This window comes from Ursus arctos, unplaced genomic scaffold (genome assembly GCF_023065955.2).
Source record: "Ursus arctos isolate Adak ecotype North America unplaced genomic scaffold, UrsArc2.0 scaffold_1, whole genome shotgun sequence".
NCBI lineage: Eukaryota > Metazoa > Chordata > Mammalia > Carnivora > Ursidae > Ursus > Ursus arctos.
This window is the reverse complement of record NW_026622763.1, coordinates 105,328,440-105,350,716: the sequence shown is the minus strand read 5'-3', so window position 1 is coordinate 105,350,716 and position 22,277 is coordinate 105,328,440. Positions and strand designations below refer to the sequence as shown.

Below are 22,277 nucleotides of genomic sequence, written 5' to 3'. Positions count from 1 at the left end.
ATTGATGCTGTTTTCTGTTAATTAAATTAAATCTCTTTCTGAAGCCGTGCTGGCAGGCAGGGCTGCCTGGTGGGGTAGAGGGGGTCTATTTTCCCAGGTGCTGGGTGGGGCTCAAGCCAAGGGAAGTGAAATATGATCCCCCCCAAGTGTGGAACTCCCCAGAGTAACCCTGCCCTTCTTGCCGGAGGCCCCTCTGTCACCAAGGCTGCACATGGGTTTCAGCACATCTTGCTTCAATTCATTGCTTTATGCATAAAATTCCACGCAGAAAAATAAAACCTAGACATAATGATTTTGATTGGAAATTACTGCTCTCTAACATAAAACATATTAAATGTCATTAAATTTTATGGATTATGACTCCCTCGTGGATGGCATGCTAGCCCTGCATTCAGAAAACGGTAATTTAGTGAGTTTGGATCTGCATGATTTATCTAGAAGACCTGAAATGTCATCAAAATGACTTCTCTTGGTACAGATGCAATGAAAATCCGAGTTGTTAGTTTTTAATTACTGCTGACCCTCTTGATTTGCTGATTTCATCTTTGCAGTTCACTTTCTCACTAGAATTTATTTGTAACTCCACAATCAATACTCGTGGTGTTTTGCGGTCATCTGGAGACACGCACAGAGCAGCAAAAACTTAGAACCGCCCAAAGTCCCCATTCCCAGTTGTGGAGGAACCAGGGACGTGCCACCCCAGGTCCCAGCTCTCGCGCTGCAGACACGTGTCCCTCTCGTGGTCTATTTGGTGCCGTGTCTTTTGCTTTTTCGTGCTCTTGTTGGTGATTTCACTGTTGAAAATGGCCCCCAAGTGTAGCCCCGAAGTGCCATCCCTGTTCCCAGGCACCAGGAAGCTGCGATGTGTTCGGGACCAAATGCGTGTGCTCGGTCAGTGGCGTGAGTCGCAGAGCCGTTGGCCGTGAGTCCAGGGCTCAGGGTGGACAGGTTAGTGCGGGAGAGGACCTCACCGATCGGCACGCGAAGCTGCTCCGGAAAGTGCCGAGGTAACATCCGCAGTCAGTGACCGAGGAAGTGATAGAAAAGACCGGCGAGAAGCTAGACTTGCGGATTCGTGAGATGCTGACAGAGCTGAGCAAATGTGGCAGCAGGAGCCTGGTGCGAGGCGGCGAGCCAGAGAAATTTATGGTCACATTACCCACGGTCGTGAAGACAGTAAACCCTCTCGGCCAGTGTTTCATTGTAAAGAAATACTGCATGTAATCAATTATGGACAAGAAATATAAAGTGTCTTTATCCAGAAACGTACATCAAACAAGGTTACGAATTGATCAGCTGTTAGGAGTGCTGTGACGGAGGCTCACGGGAGCCCAGCCCTGCGTCTCCCCTGGGAACGTTGTCTCTTATCCACCAATTTGGTGTTCCTGGTGCTTTATAGAACATCGCTACCGTGAACAATGAGATTGGACCCGTGTTTGTTTTAATTACAAAAGTTATCATGCAGAAACTTTAAAGTATAAGATTGCTAAGGAAAAGTTAAGTCTCCTAGGGAAGAAGATGGTTAACATTTTGATTTATGCCTTTTCTTTCTTCAAGGTGTCGATGTTTGTAAGTATATTTTACACTGTGGTCTCCTTTGTTTTTCAGTATTGCCTTAAAAGCCTTGCTTTTCTCAAGAAACATCCACCTGCAATATGATTCTTCATAGCTGTATAATATTCCACCCCATGAATTTATCCCGATATGTGTGTCTCTGTGGTTGGACAGTGTTTCCAGGTGCGGCTGTATAGGTTGTTCACTGCACAATAGCCCCCAGTAGAGGGGCCCATGAGAGAGGAATTCAGCTTACATGGAACTTGCCAAGCCAGGCATCCTGGCTGGGGCTGTGTCTTCTTGGAAGAAGGGGTGCTTGTCAGGCCATGAGACTGGGCACTGGCTGCCCAGAGGGCACACCACATAAGCCAGGGGAGTCCCAGCTTGGACATCCGGGTTGTTTCCAGCTTCAGGCTCATGGAAACCCTGAGGCTGTGAACTGCTTCACTCACAACACCTCCCGACCCAAATCACTGATTGCTAATTACTGATCAACTCCGAGAAGTGGGGTGAGTAGGATAAAAAAAAACCTTTATTAATTTAGTAGTAACCGTTTCAGGAGAGGGAGAACTCAGATGAATGCAGGCTAACATCAACTCTACTTTTAGGGAAAGTTCTCACGGAGCGCATCGAGTGGGTGCCGGTCCTGGCGGGCGCTCCAGGGGAGCGAAGCCAACGTGCTGGCCAAGAAAGCAGCCCTTACACGCACATAAGCTCATTGCAAATCATTCTCACCTCTTCCTGAACGCTGACAAGCAGCCAGGTCCTCCTGGCTCAACTCTGACCTGGAAGAGGATTTGAAATCGGACAAGAGGAGCTGGCAGTCATTTAAAGCCCCTTCTGTGCTAGAAATTCTGCCTATTACTCAGTCTCTCCGGGAACTTCCCTGCACAGCCGCCTCTTCTGAAAAATTAGAAGAGGAAAGTAACCATCCTCCAAGGTCCTTTTCTGCTTGAAAAAAATCATTCTTCCGTTGTGTGTTGCTAGACACGGACTTTTATTTGGGGCTATATTTAGTATCGGCACTTGAAACGGGAACATTCCTGTATGAAAATGCTGTAACTGGTCTTTCCCAGGCCCCAGGCTCTCTGCCTCAGTCGCCACCATGAGTTGTTCCTGCGGGGGATTATCTGCTGAGCCGCCCTGCACAGGACAGGACAGACCCCCGCCCCAGGCCTGCATTGCCCTGCTCTTCACCTGCTTCCCCTCTGATGAACGAAGCCACAGCCACTTCAAACAAATAAACCAAACAGATGGGAGAATTCTAAAAGTGCATTATTTTGTTTTTAAAAATAACTTCTTTCTAAATGGCTAAAGTGTATTTTCCCTGTTCTCCCTTCGGGCAGCAGCTTTGTGGGCTGCCAGTGCCGTGATCCTGGTACCCACCCCAACCGTCCACAGTCCTGCACTTGGAATCTGTGCCGTCACCCAGCCAGGCCTGTCCCCCTGCAGCCAACTCCCAAGTGTAACCCCCACCAGCGATGCCGCCACCCAGGCGTTAAGGCTCCCCCCCCCCCAAAACCCAGAGTGAATATCTAAGAAGACACATTGTTTCCAGGGAAAGGGTTACAAAGGGGTAGAATGGCCAACTAAGCTGTTAACTGTGGGACCTCAAGGTTTAAGGCAAAAGCATGGGTGGCATTTCCCTTTCCCCAGTAGGTTGACCTCTGCTGTGCCTCCCAGTGCTTGGGGCTCCCCTGACCCGCTACAGTGAACTCCAATCCCCAAATCTCCAGGTGCAGGGGGAGGGATGTGGGTAACCCTGATTCTGCAGGTGGTAGGATGATTTTCAAAACAAACAGAAGGGACAAGGTTTCAGGGGAGAGGGAATTGCCCCTCCCCCAGGCAGCTGCTCCCCAGCCTGGGAGCAGGAGGGAAGGTGATACCAGCACTGCTAGCTGGCACTGCCCCAGGGTTGGGAGTCCCTTCCCTGGGGGCAGCATAACCACCTGGGGGCTGAGTGTCCCTCCCTCATGCCGAAGCACTGCAGAGTAGAGACACCCCAGGGTCGTCTCTCTCGGGGGCTCCTGGAGCAGCCCGCACACAGCTGAGGACCACACCCCCCTCTCCGTGGCATCAGGGAGCCGCGGGTCACTGCAGAGAGGAACAGAGCGGACCCTTGGAGCTTCCCTGGGCCTGCACGGTCCTGCTCTTCAGCTGTCCCTCGACCTCCAGTTTCTGCACAGGCCCCTGGCACCTCCCACGACCCGACGTGTCGGTTATTGCTGCGTGGGATTGCACCCCGCACCTGCAAGGCTCCCCACGTCCTGGGTGCCAGTCCACGGTCTCCACCCCAGACTGCAGAACCCACCCTCCTCCCCTCTTCAGCGACTATGTATCGAAGTTTGTGCTTTTGATTCATTTCACCTCCCCTGCAATCTGAAGATTCCTGCTTTGGGGACCTGAAGTTTGCAACTTTTGCTCCGGCTTTGCTAGTCATTAGCTGGGCAACCTCAGGGAACGCTTCCGTGTTTTCCTGGCCTCCGCTTCCTGAGTCAGAATGTGTCTGAAATACTGGTGCCTGATTGGTGCCAGTCGACAGAAAGGATGATGTGACCGCATAGCTGAATGAAGACACTGGGGACGAGAGTCTGTGCTGGTTTTCGAGCTGTCTCTCCTTTATGCTGATATCAGCTTCCCAGTCGAATTAACGGGGGAGGAGTGATCGAGCGTTTTCAGTATTGAAATTATTATTATCTTAAGTGATGACTATTTAAGTTTTTAGCTTATTGACCATCTTTACATGAGAAGGTTAGAAGTTGGTGATCGTATTGTTGCCGATCCACTTTATTTTGTTTGTTGTATTTAAATGGTCTCCAGATCCAGATTTCAGAAAGCAATGGGCTCAATGCTTTTTGTAACTTTTCATTTGTACAACTACAGAAATTACTTGACTATAACCACGAGGGTTCTAATACCCTTGTCGGAAGACCTTTTCGGCAACGATCTTCAAAACCTCTTAATATGTTCTTGTGATAAATCCTTTTAAATTTTAATAGAATAATTCGCTTGGTCTGTTTTGAAGAAATGCTCTCTTTTCCGAGGAGAATGTTGCTTATCCCTACCTGCTTTGTCCCGCAGGAAGGTCAGGTCTAAACACTCCATTAGAGTCAACGTATTGGGCATACTATGTATGTTTGATTTTTTTTGTTTTTCTCTCCTTTTATGTTATGTTGGTCTTATTTTTAGTCTTTGTAAAGGTTTTATTTATTTGTTTGAGAGAGAGAGAGAGAACGCACGCACAAGTGGGGGGAGGGGCAGAGGGAAAGAGAGAATCTTAAGCAGACTCTGCACTGAGCGCGAAGCCTGACTTGGGGCTCGATCTCACAACCCTGAGATTGTGACCTGAGCCAAAACCAAGAGTCAGACGCTTAACTGACTGAGCCACCCAGGCGCCCTGGTCTTATGTTTATTTTTTAAATTTATTTTTATTTTTTCAATCTTTAAAAAAAAATAAGCCGTGTCAGAACCTCTATTAAGATAGAGTATGAATAATAAATGCAGAATTTTTAAAAAGTTAAAAATATGAACACACGAATTGAGAAACTGTTTAACTCTTGAGGAAGAAATTCTTATAAAATAAGGACAAAAGGATAATGAAGACATGAAAAAAAAAAGAAGGTAAACTTCCCGGTAAGCAAAGAACTGTGTGAATTTACCCAGTGGGAAGTTCCCCACCCTCCCCCACCCCAAGACAAAAATATAAATTGGTGCAACTTTTTGGCAGACAATTTAGCCATACGTATCCACCGTTTTAAAATGTGCATGTCTTTTGCCCTAGACTTTTGCTCCTTGGCATTCCTTGTCAAAGAACGTGGTTAAGGATGTGTTTCTTGGTTATTAGTCATCAAGATCAATTTATTGCTTATCACGGTCTTTTTAATCAGGACAGCAATAACAGAGAACGACTGGGGCCACAACCGAACGTCAGCAGCTCTGCCTTCGCTGGCTGACTGTGGACCATCCGCGTGACGGAATCCTCGGGAACCACCACGGATGATTGTCTACCAGCTGTTACTGCCCAGTGATTACAGCCCATTACCAGTGTGTCTACTGAAATCTAACTGTTGTAAAGAAACAGAAGGAAGACTAGAAAATTATCCGCAAGCGCCTTCACGAACATGAAAGCAGTAGATATCATGAGGGATAGAGCTTTCAGGAGACATTTTACCGTCCTTTCTTTGCTTACCTCATGTTCTGATTTTCTCCCCCTTGCAGTGAACCTATATTATTTTTATAATAAGTAGAGTTGTTTTCAAAAGTAAAAAAAGAGAGAGAAGGTATGCAACCTGATCATAAGTAAAATAGTTAATCATAAGAAAACCACTTTTCCCTTTGTTCTTTAATTGGCGTATATTTAAAATATAACAAATACTTCGTATATGATTGATAACAAATACCCTAATCATCTGAGATGTGATGGTGAACTAGGATGCCTTAGGTTAATCTCAAAATTGTTATTATTTTTTTCTGGGTTTTACCTTAACGTGAAGCGCCAGCCTTTTTTTATTTTTTTTTTAAGATTTCTTATTTCTTCATTTGACAAAGATAGAGACAGCCAGCGAGAGAGGGAACACAAGCAGGGGGAGTGGGAGAGGGAGAAGCAGGCTTCCAGATGAGGAGCCTGATGGGCTCGATCCCAGAACGCTGGGATCACACCCTGAGCCGAAGGCAGACGCTTAACGACTGAGTCACCCAGGCGCCCCTGAAGCGCCAGCCTTTGATGGGGGAAGTAAAGCTGGGAGACTAGAGCCTGGGGCGCCCCCCCCCCCGACAGCAGTACACAATCCCAGACCTCTTCTGCCGCTCGTTCCCGAGAGCCGTCCCCACAGCCTGAGCTTCTGGGGAAGTCTCAGATAGATTGTGCATTGTCTCTGCTTTGAGAACTTATCAAGTCAGCAACTTACTCACATGCGGATACAAATGTCACCAAAACATGATGCCTTGAGATCCAGGAATAACGGACAACCCTTCCAGTGCCGTGACCTGTAGGAGTTCAAAGTCCTCCTCAAAACTACAGCTGGAATCAGCTCTTCCTCTATAACACGCACCCCCATTCCTCCCTCAATGAATAGGCAACACGAATGAAGAAAACCATTTACCCGAAGTATCTGGAGGCGTAGTGTGGTTTTGACCAACCATCACATCAGTTGGTTGGAAAATGAGAAACAGAGGACAGAATTTAATGATTTCAACACACCCAATTCCAGATGAACCACTTACACTGGCCTTCTAGAATGCTGCTCGGTGACCCCAAACCCATGATGTCCTGTTGCCTCCCTTCCAGGCCTGCCTTTCCCCGCTCACTTGTTCTCTCCCTCTTGCTCCCATCCCCCCTCCTCTTCTGGCCACGCGGGACAACCTTCCCAAATAACAGCCCACACTGAGTACAGACTGGCCATACGAGCGTTGTTCCACGTTCTCTATTCATTAAATCCTCGTGTAACCCTTCGAGGAAAGCAGTTCCTTAAGAAGACTCCCAGGCCAGCTGGAGTTTCATGTGTTACTATATTTTTCCCTCATTATTTAATTATATTAGCTACTCTGGAACCTGGAATTCGGCTTTTAGAGCTAGAAGGGACAAATGAGCCACAGTGGGTTAGCTCTCTGTGCAGCTGGTAAGAGGTAGGACGGATTCATATAGCGATTCTATTTTCTCAGATGCTCTTTTAATTAAGGAAGATGAGTCCAAACAACGACTACATCCGGCTCGACTCCGGAAGGAACCCAAAAACCTTCCACAGCTCTGTTCCAATGCACCTCAGTACGGTGTTTTCGAGCCAGCTGGAGGGAGAGAGAGGGAGCCGGAGGGTAGACAGAGGTGGGATATTCGAACAGTTACAGCTCTGCAGAAGTCGTGTCTGGAATCCCAATCCCCTGCCCCCGTCCTCTGGTTCCTCCCACGTCACCCGCACCTTTGTAGATGGCCCAGGAGCCCAGGATGGCTGCGCAGGTGCAGACGAACGGGCAGGTGCAGAAGGAGGGGTGCGGCGCCGCGGGGCTCGGCACAGTACTTGCCGACATACTCACCCTCACTCCCACACCGTCTTGTTGTGATTTATAATAAATACCTATCTTGGTCTTCCTGCAGGTTCCTGGCTCACAGCTCCCCAAACCCTTGGAATTTCCTGAGCAACGAGAGCAATGGGAGCATATTTGTTAGAACATTTGGTCTCATGTCCCCAGTTCCCGAAGTCCATTCAGAGCCATAAGGTGAACGGGTGTCTCATTATTCATAACAAGCCCCTTTCCACCAGGAATGAATTTATTTTAATGAGGTGACTTTTGGAAATCCCCTGACTATGGCGGAGAATGGCTGTCAGGGGAACTAACCAGGGGTAGAGAGCTGGAACTTTCCGTCCCACCTCCTGATTTCCTGGGAGGGGTGAGGATCTGGAGGTTCCATTAATGACCAATGGCCAATAATTTACTCAATCAGGTCTGTGTAATAAGGCCTCCATAAAATCCCAAAGGGTCAAGAGGGAGAGAGCTTCCAGTATGCTTCCACAGACCACCGAGCTGGGCCCCAAGCTCCATGGAGACACAAGCTCCTTTGTTCGGGGCCTCCCCCTCTGTATCTCTCCATCTGGCTGTTCATCTGTATCCTTTAATAGTCTTTGTAATAATCTGACAATCTAGTGAGTAAACGGGCTTCTTGACTCCTGTGAGCTGCTCTAGCAAATTAATCGAACCCAAGGAGAGGGTTGTAGGAACTTCTGATCTGTAGCTAGTAGGTGAGAAGCACAGGTGACCGGTGACAGCCCGGGGGACCTGAACTTGAAATTGGTCTCTGACACAGATGGCAGTTTGTAAGACTGAGCCCTGTCCTCTGGGATCTGATGCTGTCTCTGAGCAGACAGTGTCGGATTGAGTTGAATTATAGGACGCCCACTGGTGTCAGAGAACTTTTTGGTGGCATGGAAAGGTCCCACCCCACATTGGAACTGGGTGACAAGACAGTAGACACACAGCTCTCTCTCTCTCTCTCTCACACACACACACACACACACACACCTGTTGTCTTCGCTGAGAGCACACTCCCTTCTCTGCCCACAAGTGTTAGGCATCTGCCCGAACATCTTTCTGGAAAGCATCAGCAGCTTCCCTCTGCTTAGCGTACCTTCCACGTTCGTCTCGAGAGTTCTTGCCACACTATTAGCTTTCTCGACTCTAGAATGAAAGTTCCCCGAAGTCTGGAATTGTGTCTTGTCATTACATCCTGGGGACCTAACAAGGGAGCCTCTAGTCCAGTGTTGTTGGGAAAACACATTACAGAACAAAACACACTACGACAACTCTTTGGGAGTTTTTAACACAAAATATTTTTGTTTTTATGTTTCATTCATTTTTGACCCCTCCCACCACACAGAATATAGAGAGCAAAATATGACAAAGGTTTCGACTCGCCCGCCCCATCAAGCGGCGCCTCAGGGGTCTGTGCTCAGTGTTGGTGCCTCCCCACGTTTCCCGGCCCCTGGGGCCAAGTGGCCAGAAGGGCCATGCGTCCCTTCCAGGGGCATGTGAGAGTGACTTGTCTACGTGCTGTCCTCACCACAGCCACACAGGGACTCACATTCCGGAAGGTGCAGACAGTTTCCGGAGACCCCGTCAGACCCTCCCTGACCCGGTGACGTGAGAAGAAAGAAACCTCTCGCTATCTTTAGCCCCTGAGACAGAAATTCTTAATCTGCTACCACGACTTGCTTAGCTTGACTAATCACAGAATGCACATTCTTCTAGAAAAGAGTAGCTGATGCGTTTGTCTGTAAGGTCCTTTGAAACTGTTAAGGGCTGAGCTGTGTCCCCCTCAAATCCTCATGTTGAGGCCGTAGCGCTCAGCACCTCAGAATGTGCCGCTGTTTGGAGATAGGGCTTCAAAGAGATAATTCAGGTTAAATGAAGTCCTAAGGCTGGGCCCTGATGCAGTGCGACCGGAGTCCCTGGGAGGAGGAAGACACTCTGGGGACGCAGGCACACGGAGCTCAGAGCCCGAGAGCGCGCAGCGAGGAGACCGCCCAGGGGAGAGGCCCCGAAGAAATCCATCCTGCCGGCTCGACCTCGCCCCTGCAGCCCCCCAAAGTGCCACACGCACACGTCTGTTGTGTAACCCCAAGTGAGTGGCACTTTGTGACAACAGGCTGAGCACACAAATACAATGACCCTAATATTCTCTAAGTTTCATCTTCTATTTGCAAGATTGGAGGTGAACTCTATGAATAAGTCTCAAAAAATTCGGGGATAAATGACATAACATGTCCTCTTTCGTTAGGGTTTCTCAGGAACCCTGGAATGTAAGGTACTAGAGAAGAGTAAAAGAAACACAATTGTTTGCCCTTCCAGGAAACTTTTAAATTTCTTAGCATCCCAGTCAAGGATTTATGATGTAATTTCAGGAAGGCCACATCTTGTTTTGAAAAATGCACTTGCTGTGTTGTACCCGCATGGGGGTTGACCGGAATGTGGCCCTGCACACCCCAGGGACACTGGCTAAGCCGGCGCTCGTTTGTACAGCTTCGCGAATCTCTGTTGGGAGCTGGGGTGAAATCGGAGTGAACTGAAGAGCTTGGTTTTGAATATGGGGATTGAGGTATTGGTTCACTTCCTGAATACAGGTGCGTAACACTCAGGAGCGAATATTGCAGCCAAGAAACAATGCACCAGGTTGGCAGTCCCCCTCCCATGTCCACAGCACACCTGGATACCTTGCTTATCCGTCAGGACACCTGCCCCCCAAGTCTGAGTGTGGACCCCACGCGAGGGCAAGGCAGCCCCCTCCGTGAAGCAGGGAGGGCCATGAGCTAAGACCGAAGTTGTTACGGGGGCTCCCAATCTGTCCACCTTTAAATTTCATGCTTGTCCTTTTACTGTGGGTCGAAGTGGATCCCCCAGAAAGGTCTGTTCAGGTCCTCACCCCCGGGTACCTGCGAATGGAACCTTATTTGGAAATAGAGTCTCTGCAGACTCTTTACCAAGTTAAGAGGAGGTTATCTTGGATCAGGGTGGGCCCTCGTGACTGGTGTCCTGATGAGAAGGGAAAACTTGGGCAGAGCCCCAGAGGGGCCGCACTCACAGAGAAGGTGGCCGAGGCACGGTGGAGGCAGGCGTGGCCGTGGCGAGGCCTCTGTGAGCCGGGGAGCGCGGGGATGGCCCGAAGCTGGGAGACACGGCAAGGGAGTCTTCCCTGAGCCTTCAGAGCCTTCAAGACCTTGATTTCTGACTTCCAGCTTCCAGAACTGTGAGAGAATACACTTATTTTATTTTATATCATCGTCTTTGTGACCTGCTTGTGGCCATTTGATCCCGCAACCACAGGAAATGAGACACTCTTGTTCCTGCCAATTCCTTCCTATAGAGTGGAAAACTTTAGAGCCAGTGGGGGCAACGGGTATAACACACACACACACACTCACTCACGCTCATATGTATACACTCACACACGCTCACACACACACTCACATGTATACACTCACACACTCACGCTCATATGTATACACTCACACACTCTCACACACACTCATTCACGCTCATATGTATACACACACTCTCTTACACACACACATGCTCATACGTATACACTCACACACTCTCACACACACTCACTCACGCTCATATGCATACACTCACACACTCTCACACACTCACTCACGCTCATATGTACACACACACACACTCACACTCATATGTATACACTCACACACTCTCACACACACACTCATGCTCATATGTATACACACACTCACACACACTCACTCACGCTCATATGTATACACTCACACACTCTCACACACACTCATTCACGCTCATATGTATACACACACTCTCACACACACACATGCTCATATGTATACACTCACACACTCTCACACACACTCACTCATGCTCATATGCATACACTCACACACTCTCACACACTCACTCACGCTCATATGTATACACTCACACACACACTCACACTCATATGTATACACTCACACACTCACACACACTCATGCTCATATGTATACACACACACACTCATGCTCATATGTATACACTCACACACACACTCACTCACGCTCATATGTATACACTCACACACACACTCACGCTCATATGTATACACTCACACACTCACACACACTCACGCTCATATGTATACACTCACACACACACTCACGCTCATATGTATACACACACACTCACGCTCATATGTATACACTCACACACACACTCACGCTCATATGTATACACTCACACACTCTCACACACACACACACACACACTCAATAATAAACGAAGAACGTAAGCCCAGGGTTGTATAGCAACATGCCAAAAATACCCACTTTTTTACTGACTAAAGGAGCATAATACTGCACAGCTAATCTTCAATGAAACTATTTGGACACAAATAACATCCATTTGATATATGCCTGCTATGTTGGAAACAGAAATACGCTTTTTGTCTGCCCTTGGCCAACACCAACTCTGGAAAATTCCTCTTAGTCCAGCTTTCCTGTCTGGCCCCCGAAGGCCTTCGGCGGCACCTCAGTGGCACCTCAGTGGCCCTGTGGGGAGCAGCGCTGCGTGGACCCTCGCGGACGCCCACCCTGCCTGTCCGGGTGATAACACAAGCCGCGGTGATGAGCCCTTTCCTCGTATTTAGCCTCTCAGTCTTTGAGGGGGATGGAGATTCAAAGACAAGATTGGGAGGGTCCCGTCGTAGAATCCCTGCACCGAAAGGAGAGAAAATGCAATAAAATGGGGTCATTTATCAGCAAGCAGAACAAAGCTTTTTTTCTTAACTTCACAACCCACGTGTGGTGGTTAAGAAACTGGGGAAAGCAGGGGCGCCTGGGTGGCACAGTGGTTAAGCGTCTGCCTTCGGCTCAGGGCGTGATCCCGGCGTTATGGGATCGAGCCCCACATCAGGCTCTTCTGCTATGAGCCTGCTTCTTCCTCTCCCACTCCCCCTGCTTGTGTTCCCTCTCTCGCTGGCTGTCTCTATCTCTGTCGAATAAATAAATAAAATCTTTATAAAAAAAAAAGAAACTGGGGAAAGCAGACCTTGTGTTTTCCTCTTGTTGTAAGTTGTAAGCTCCACAATGGGCCGTGGGTCCCCAGCCTAAACAGTTGAGACCGTTGTGGAAAGAGAGGGATTTGACATATCAGGACATGTGTTTCTGAAATCACTGTGGAAAATCGATGCCCTTCCAGTCATGAAATCCTTTGATTGCCTTGATGAGATCATTGTAATCTCCCGCAATGCTTCATGGTATAATTACCAAATTGTGCAAATTAATGCTATTTTTAGTAATTTTTTTTCTATAGAGTCTTTAACACCAGTGCATTCTTTTACCCGATTCATAAATCTTAAGCAATTTCAGCCTGAGTAGGCAAAAGTTGAAACAAAGATGCAAGGCCGTGTTGAAATATTTAGAAGCTTGCTCTGAACCATTCCAAATCCATTATTTTTAGAGTGAAGTTTTGAAAACACCACTTCATAATAATTCATAATCAGAAAAGTTCTCCCCGACTATGGGAACTAAAGACCATCCACCGAGTTGAAAACTATGGAATAAACACCAATCCCAGGGAGCATAGTTCTGGATACTAATCATTCTGTGACAGTCACCCTGGCCTGGACCCATCGAAACTACATATGTGCGCCTGGCAGGCCTGGTTTCTTCGTCAGTAGCTGCTCGGAGGAGCGGCGCGAGCCCCGCGCCCCACCCGTGGTGCACTACCATCTCCTGTCTGCAGAGGCCACTGCTTTCTGGAAATGAGACCCTCTCCTGACGAACCCTTGGGGTTTCTCAGGTCCCGGAGTAGAAAGAGATCTGCAGCTTTCCAAAAAGGTCAGCATGGAAAAGTTCTTCCCAAGGAAGCTCCAGCAAGAATAAAAGTGGCAAGTAGGATCAGGAGATAACCTGGCAGGAGTTGGGTTCCGGATGTGGGCGTCTTAACTTCCTGAATGTGATCCCTCCATCTGTGAACGTCTGCTTTTCATCAACTAACATGGCGGCCAACAAAGCAGGATTTCATCAAGGTTCAAAGGAAGGGCTTGCTGACATGGAGAAGTGCCACTAGGATGAAACTTGGAGGAGGGACTCGCTGTCAGGCTGGGGTGGGGGCTCGTTTGACACCTCCAGCTGTGGGCTCCTTCAGGGTCCACCTCATCTTCAAGGCAAGATCATGCTTGTCTTTAGGCGGCCCCCGGCCAATGACCCAGCAAAGCCATGCGAGGGCTTGGTTTTCCCACCCAACGCAGGGCTCCTCTTCTGGGCATGTTAGCTACAGCTCTCCCTCCTGGGTGGGGAGTAGGGTCTGCGGGTCTGCACCACAGCCTGATGCCCCCACCACCCCATCTCCACCTGCTCAATCCTGCACTCTCCTCTTAGCTGTCACAGCCATTACCCCCAACGAACTCTTCATCCCTACCTCCATCTCCAGCACAACTTCCCAGACAACCGGCCAGCTTAGGACTTGTGGTCAGGCCCTTAGACACAGACTTACTGAATCCTAAGGAATCTAAAGAAAACAGAGGGAGTCAAATTTGGCTGACCCTATGAGAAAGGCAATTTCAGGAGGGGAAATGGGAATTGAGACTACCGACTGGCATTATTTAGAGGACAGAAAATAGAATTTCATAAAATTGAAAGGCTACGAATTTTATTAGTTTATTAAATTATTAATTTATTGATCTTGATTTTTTTCAGTTTTCCTTTCATGTCTCAGAGCTCACCTATCTTTCACCCAAATTGCCATAATTTTTTTGGTGAGGGGAGATGTGGAGGGCTGCTTAGAAAGTCATAGGCCCTTGATGCTTTTTTTTTTAAAGATTTTTTTTATTTCTTTGAGAGAGAGAGAAAGTGTGAGAGAGAGAGTACGGCGGGGGGAGGGGCAGAGGGAGAAGCAGACTCCCCACCGCGCAAGGAGCCCAGCACGGGGCTCAATCCCAGGACCCTGAGATCATGACCTGAGCTGAAGGCAGACGTCCCACCAACTGAGCCACCCAGGCGCCCCTTAGGCCCTCGGTGCTTTGTACCCAGTAAATGACCAGTAAGGAGTCCTGGTCTGGGACGGCCTCTTTGTGTGTCCGTCCCAGAATTCTCCGGCCCATTCTCAAGGTCAACACTTCCACCAGGGAATGCAGAGGTGCGGCCCACACAGCAAGGCCACAGCAAGCCTGCGCGAACAAAGGATAGAAACTTTCTCCCAGGAGCCTAGCGCCCTTGGGGGCCGAGCTCTAGGAGGATTCTAGAGCAGGCAGAAACTCTTCAGCTTCTGAACCGGACAGTTCAGCTCCCAGGTCTGGGCTTGCAGATCTGGGCAGGGTCTCTGGGCGCTGTCTGCCCTGGCCCCGGCAAAGTTGAAAGCAAGCTGCCCAGGGACGGTGCCGAGAACACGCAGGTGGCACGAGCGGGCCGGCCGCTGGAGCAGGAGCGGAGCTGGGGCCGGCCGGGGCAGAGCGCAGGTGTTCAGAGAGGAAAACACCAGCTGCACCGAGGGGACCATCTCGAGCTTTGTGACTGGGCCCCAGGTAGTCTCTTCCCTTGTGGTTCCTGCCACCATGCTTTGTCACCCGCTCTGGGCCCTGGGATGTGCACCAGCTGGACTCCCACGCACAAGCGCTGGTTGGGTTCGGCCAAAGAGGAGCATCCGGAGATCTGAGAGAGGAAGGGAATGGGGGAGGGATTAGGCGTTATCCCCCCGTCTGCCTCCTCCTCCCCAGTGAGGTCGCCACCCGTGAACCGTCCCTGTCCCTCAACCGAGGGTCCCTACCCCTCCTCAGACACCTGAGTCATCACCCTGACCGCTCAAAGCACAGTCCACTCTGAGAGGTCCTGGTGAGGTGTGTGCACTGTGGCCCTCGCCCTTCCAGTCACTCAGAGTGGGTGTCGAACCAGCTCCGAGGGCCTCCTTTCAGAGGCTCCACACCTGCGCTCCCTCCAGCCTCCGGTTACTCTCTCTCCCTCCTCCCCTCGGGCCAGAGAAGGTGCCAGGTGAGCGGCTACTAGCTCTGGCTACTCCAGGCAACCTCGTGCAAACGAACCCCTCTGGGGCTCATCTGACCGCGACAGTGCCTGTTTTCTGGGGGACTCTGACCGGCTCCCCTCCTCCATGTCCTCCTCGGCCTCCACCGCCTTTCCAACTACCCAGCTCTGCCAACGGTACGTGCTCGGTTGCTTCCTTCATCCCCAGGTTTGGGACACGCTGACTTTGAGGTGACATGTCAGGGCTGGGGTCAGACACTGGACACAGAAGAGGCCTCAGAACCCGGGCATCCCTGGGGCTGGGCTTGACCCTGTAGAAGAAAGAGCCGGTGGAGAGCCCCAGAGTTGAGGGAAGGGGAAGGGATGAGACAGAGGGGAGAAGAGACAAAGATGCAGGGTCATGGAGGCAAATGGAGAGAGTATTAAAGTTTGTTTCAACTTCACCTTGATGAGTCGATGAGCCTCTGCTGTAAGCACAGAGAAGATGTCACACGGACCTGCTCACAGCTGAAGGCAGGGAGTCCCTGCGAGTGTTTCTCCCACACGGGTTCCTGCACCGCGCGCTCTGCTGACCCTTCCCCGTCACCGCACGCACCCCTTCCAGAGGCCCCCCTTCCTCTGCTCATGCTCACGCTCAGCTCCAATGTCCCAAATCCTAACAAGGGGTCCTCACCCCAGCTTGTGCTCCACGGGATCCCCAACCCTGGCGCCTCGCTGGCAGCCCCTCCCTGGCCCTCAGCGCCCCCTGCCCAGGCCTCCCAGGCTGCAGAGGGGATGAGCGACATCTCTTCTGCAGTGAAAAATGAAGCCCCAGGCAGGCACTTTGCCTATTTAAGTCTAAACCAAATTAATTTGAGGAATGGCATTTGCGGTTTAATTCCTAATGACTGTACATGAGTGGATACGTCCTATTTTCTGATGAAATATTCCACCGTCTGTCCCACAAAAATGGCGAAATGAATGAGCGTGGAAGTGATGGATGTGGAGAAGCCAACTGTAAACAAAAGTAAATGCGTCTTCGCCGTCCAAACCCTCTTGTAATCTGAAGGACGCTGCTTAATATCCCCGTGCAGCCTCATTTGTAACACGAAGTGGTTGAAATGGATGATCTCATACTCCGGGACTTCATGAATTTCTACGATTTTATAAGGCGAGGATGGGGCAAAACAGCTGCTCACAGAAGGACGGTTCCTTTGGTCTGACCACTTCTTCCTGGCCTCTGTGTGAAAGGGACGGGGTCAGAGGCAAGACCCAAAAGTGGAAACTTTCAAGGAAGGACACGCCTTCATGGGGCTGGCGTCCCCGTTCTTCCAAGGAGACTGAACAGTGACAGCATGGTGTTCACCAGCCTCCAGCGACCAGAATTCCCTTCGACGTGCCCACCTGCCCAGGGAGGGCCACCGCCTGACCACCTCGTGCTGTTCACGATCACTGGTTTGCTTAGCCTTGGGGTTTGTTTTTTTAAGATTTTATTTATTTATTTATTTGACAGAGAGAGAGAGAGACATCCAGTGAGAGAGGGAACACAAGCAGGAGGAGTGGGAGAGGAAGAAGCAGGCTCCCAGCAGAGCAGGGAGCCCGATGCGGGGCTCGATCCCAGGACCCCGGGATCATGCCCTGAGCCGAAGGCAGACGCTTAACGACTGAGCCACCCAGGCGCCCCTGGCTTGGTTTCAACATTGAGTTAGTTTTCACTATAGAGGCAGAGCAAAGTCATTTGTGGAAATTTTCAATAAGCAAATGAAAAGAAGAAAAAAGGCAAGGAAATCAACTAAAAGCTCTGGCACCTAACGCCTACTGTGTGCATTCTTCTGCATTTCCCCCCAGCCTGTGTTAGATCTGTAGTTTTTGAAATCGCGATCTCTCTGTGTGCAGGATTCCACATCTCCGCTTCGTCCTGTCCCGTGGGAACAGGAGCGTTTAGAGCAGACGATGGAGCGGACGTCTGTGCCCATGGACAGGGGTGAGGGTCGCTCAGCACCGCTGTCAGCACAAAGAAGGCGTCGTACTGCAAGATCTTCTTTTAAAAATAGTAATAAAAGGAGAGAATTGATAGGCTAGAAAGTAGGAATGGGACAGTTAAATTTTTGTATCAAAGCACTGGACAATCTCTCGGTGTGTCCTTTTCTACAAAAGTACAGAACAGGGGAATAGGAAATGCAAAATAAAGTGGAGTTAAACGCTCTCACCCGGGAGGAGTCTCAACCCCTTGAGCCCATGGCCGCTGCCTCCTTTGCACACGTCTCTCCGACCTGGTCTCGCGGCCCTTACTCCTGGCCTCCTGCCCTGTGACCCGACCACTCAGGCTCAGATCCAGAGATTGGTCATGGCTTCTGGGGGGATGTCAGACCCTGCTTCTTTCTGCGATGGTTCCTGAGCTCTGTCCACCTCTGGCCCCGAGACCTGCCCCAGCACAGATGACAGATGTGGGCAATCTGGGGCTCTGTCTCGGGATTTGTCCACACACCCCGCACTCACTGCACCCAAAGGACGGGCCTCTGCCACAGTGCCCTGCAGGCGTGCCCCCCCCTCCGCTCCCCAAGTCGCACGGGTGCCGCTCCTACTTCCCTGCACTCTGCGCATCTCTGCAGGGATGGCTCGTTCTGATTACACTCCTTACATTCCTGAGACGCAACAGGATCCGTCATAACTTGAAGGTCGTGTTTATATCCTAGAAGAAGGAAAGCGCCAGCTAGCTATTCTTGGAGAGGGCATCGCCAAACGTCCTTGACACGCTGTTTGATGCCGCGCCATCATCAAATCAGATGTCTCAAAGCCCCTGATTTCAGTACACGTTTCCCTCACCTCCTGGCATGTGCCTGAGAAAGAAAATCAGATGATTTCATCAGAGAGAGCTGATTCATTTTGTGGTTTTGGCACAATTTCCCAAACTCCGTGTATTCAAACTATCCTTAGGAGCAAAGCACCTGTGTGCCAAGTTGAATCGGCATCGGGCGCTCGGCGCGCGCGCCTCTGACAGGCGCTAACAAGGCCAGCCTTTTATCTGCAACGGAGCCTCAGGTCCTGGAGTGGGTGGCATTCTGGGGAGGCAGTCACCTTGCCCATCAAGCAGGCTTCCTGAGGACCCCAGCCTCGGGCGGGGGGGTAACTCCACGGTCAGGACCTGGAGAGCTTTGCGTTCGTGGAGACAAAACAGGTGGGAGTCTGTCCAAGCACAGATGGGATGGATGGTTCTGGCACAGAGATGCTGTCAGCACCTCACGAGTCCGGAGGCTGGGTGTCTTCACACCCTGGCAGGATGGAATCCAAGGAAAAGGGAAAAGGCAGAGAACCCGAAAGCTGCCCTTAGTTACCTGTGAACGTGAGATGAGAAGCCCAGGTGTTAGGATTAAGAAAATGGAAATGTCCTTAGAGTCTGGCGTCAGCCCTTTGGCAGGTGGCTGGGGTGGTGGCTGGAAGCACCATGCCGAGCACAACACGAGGCCAGAGCTGGGGCCACTGCTCTTGCAGCGCTGCTGGCCTGGAGACGATTGCCCGACCTCCCTGACCTTTCTGCACGCACAGCTTGTCTGGCTTGTGTGCGCTTGCGGTGAAAGAACAATCCAGAAGACTCTCCCCAGGGCTTTACGGTGATGCATTAGACAGCTTTCGAAGGAGTGGCCTCCCCTTGAGGAACTCGTGATTCTGTTTCATCACACAGTTATCTGCAAGCCCTTCCCCCGCATTTCCAACAAAACATTTGCTGGGCTCCTATTTCTAAAAGTCACCCTTCCCCAATCTTTTTTCTTTTTAAGGATTTTATTTCTTTATTTATTTGAGAGACAGAGAGAGAGTATGAGAAGGGGGAGAGTCAGAGAAGCCGACTGCCTGCTGAGCAGGGAGCCCGATGCGGGACTCAATCATGAGAAGGCAGTCACTTAACCAACTGAGCCATCCAGGCGCCCAACCCTTCCCCAAATCTTAACAACTGCAAAGAATTCCAAAGTGAATATGCGTCACACTTAAAAAACAAAAAAACCCCAAAGAATCCTCTCTATAGATGTGTCAGTGTGGGACCGCTCAAAGGCTCCAGGCTCCGGGGTTCACAGTTGGGCCCCAGCCTAACAATTTGGACTGAACGATGATGGCTATGACTCATCGGCTTGTTTGAAAAAAAAAAAAAAATCATTAAAAATCTGGTTTGCGCAAGTAATGAATAATGGAACTTTACATCAAAAACTAGGGATGTACTGTATGGTGACTAACATAATATAATAAAAAAAAAAGTAAAAAAAATTTTTTTTCAAAAAAATAAATAAATAAAAGAAAAATCTGGTTTGCCTAAATTTTAGTTGTAATTTGAACCAGTTGTTGCATTAAATTTAATTGACTTAGGTGGAAATTGGGAGGGAATAAAGGGTACTTTTATGATTAATTGCTTGAGACAGTTTAAAGTTTATTTCCTCGCTCCTACATTTTTCTCTCCCACTCAAAGATCGAATCCTAACTCGCATTTCAGAGGAAAGAGGTCTGTTCCTCTGCTTGACAGAAACACTTGCAGGGGCCTGAGCTGCCCAGTTTGCAGGGACAGCGGCAGCCCAGAGCTTCCCGGCTCAGGCGACTCGCCAAGCTTCGGGGTGGCCGCAGGCTCGGGGGTGGGGGGGGGCAATTTAAAAGCGGCCAGAGAGAAACTGGAGACGAGCCCCTCCCTCCCTGCCACAACCTTAGAAGAGCATCGGCAGGTAAAACAAGGAGTCCCCCTGGTCTTGCTTTCTCCTGGAGGTCCTTCTGCACATTTTCTCAGCTCTTCGAAGCAGCTCTGTGTTCTCAGACCTCCCTCCTCAGATGCACCCTGGGCAGGTTTTCAGGAGCTCCCTCTGCTTCTACACCTCATGCTCTCACCCCTCCCCCCCCAGCCCCGTTCTGGTTCATAGCTGATAAAAGACAACCCCACGTGCTGGTTTTCTGGAAAATATCGGATAAGTGATCCCAGGCAAGCATGCTTTTCCTGTCTGGCTGAGCAGAAGGGCAAAAGTTAGCAGGCTGTCAGTGCCCAAGAGCGAGGCGGGGGAGACCACGGCACACTCAGGAGGCCGAGCAGAGGCTGGCCGAGAGGCTCCTGGGGCCCAGCACAATTCCACCGCAGTGTGGGCCATTTCCCTGGCTTTTCCAGAAACGCCCAAGGGAGAGGGGACACTGGCCTCTGCACCTCTTGCTCTCCGGGTCCTTCAACTCTTGCTGTTCAGAGGAAAATCCCAAATCCTGAGACAGGCAGACGGCTTCTCCCTTCGCCTCCCCCACCCCTGTCCCATGGCGCCACCACCTGCCTCGCTAGGCTTTCTGCCCCCTGCTTGACATCTTGCTTCTTGACATCCACCCCAAGTCCCCCCGGGCCTCACTCAAGGTTCTGGATCCTGTCTGGATCCCATTTGTAGCCAGCCAAACCCACCCCTAGAGACCAGACCTGCTCTCCAAGCAATCATGGAACTTCCTTAGAATCATGTCTCTGCCCTGAAACCCGAGGCCAGCACATCCCATGGCCACGGACAGCAGCCAGACCACCCCGAGAACAGCAGGCCTTGCGAGGGGCAGCTGGCCCTGCCCTGCACTACACCAGGTTCCCAGCGCCCCTCACTCCCTATTCTCTGAGTCTGGCAGGCCAGCTTGACCCCTTCAGCCCCAGCCGCTGAGGCTGTTTGCCCAAGCCAAGGACGAGACATCACCTGATGCAGACAGACTCAAGGTTATGCGAATTCAGCATGTATCCAAAGTTTGGAATCTGGTAGAGTCCGCTCATTACTGTGCATTTCTGCATGAGGGAATGGAACATTACCTACCAAAGTTTGATCCTGTGACCCCTGGGCATTAGCAAAATGTGCCACAGGCATGGTTTTAGTTTGCTGATTGCACCAGGATCCGGGAGACGCCCCCATGCTACTGAATGGTTTGGAATCACAGTTCTCACGAGAAACCAAAACCAGTACGTCTAGTCCATGTGCATCGGTTCCCTTCCGAAGTAACCTGTGCAGAAAGCCTAGTCTGTATCAACTTATTTTTCACATTTTAAAGTTTCTTCCTCTACCTGCTAATAATGTGGGGTTTAATACTTCTTTTAGAAGTTCTATTATTTACGGCTAGACCTCTGCTGTGATGTTTATGCCAGTAAATCTCCCAGGCTTCTCATATATGTTGCCAAATCCCTCCACCCCCAAATAATCCAAACCAAAAAGCTGCATCAGAAATTAATAACCATGATCATAAATCAAAGTGAAGGTTTTATCCTTTCATTTTGCATAGGACATCATGACTAAATGAGTACCCCAGTGCGCACAGGACTTATCAAAAAGGGAAAAAAACCTTCCCTAATCAAAGGCATATTTCATCTCTGAAAAATTCATCAGAATGTGTTACGGAGTGACTGTACGTCTTGAAAATCTCTCTCTGGCACATCTGGAAGCTCACTTTTTTTTTCATCATTATATTCAGGAATACAAGCGGTTTTGATTTGCATGCATAAAGCAGTTTCTTCATCTCTTATCTTGTGTGCCATGGGAATGAATTCTGTGATCTATGGCTGCAATTACTGAACTACGGATTAAGAGCGCCTGCATTATGCAGATGGGTGCCGTGATCCAGAAGCTGCCGGAAATACGACAGTGCAGGAGTAAACTCCGCTGTTTCGTACGATGCTGATCCCCTCCGAGGAGTCCTGCCCGCTGTCTGGGATCGGTTTCCCTGAGCACCTGAACTCAGGCTTTCCTGGGCTGTAATCAGGAAAGATGCTGACAAGTTACCTTGCTCTTGCAATCC

At 49.9% G+C, this 22,277-nt stretch overlaps 1 long non-coding RNA gene across 1 annotated transcript; it reads right to left on the bottom strand.

Moving 5' to 3' along the window:
• Nucleotides 1-14,269: 14,269 nt before the first annotated feature.
• LOC125281352 (uncharacterized) lies at nt 14,270-19,441 on the bottom strand. Its single transcript, XR_008956998.1, has 2 exons — nt 15,640-19,441; nt 14,270-15,200 (listed from the first exon to the last, which is right to left on the bottom strand). It is a non-coding gene; the product is annotated as an uncharacterized LOC125281352 (long non-coding RNA).
• Nucleotides 19,442-22,277: the final 2,836 nt, after the last annotated feature.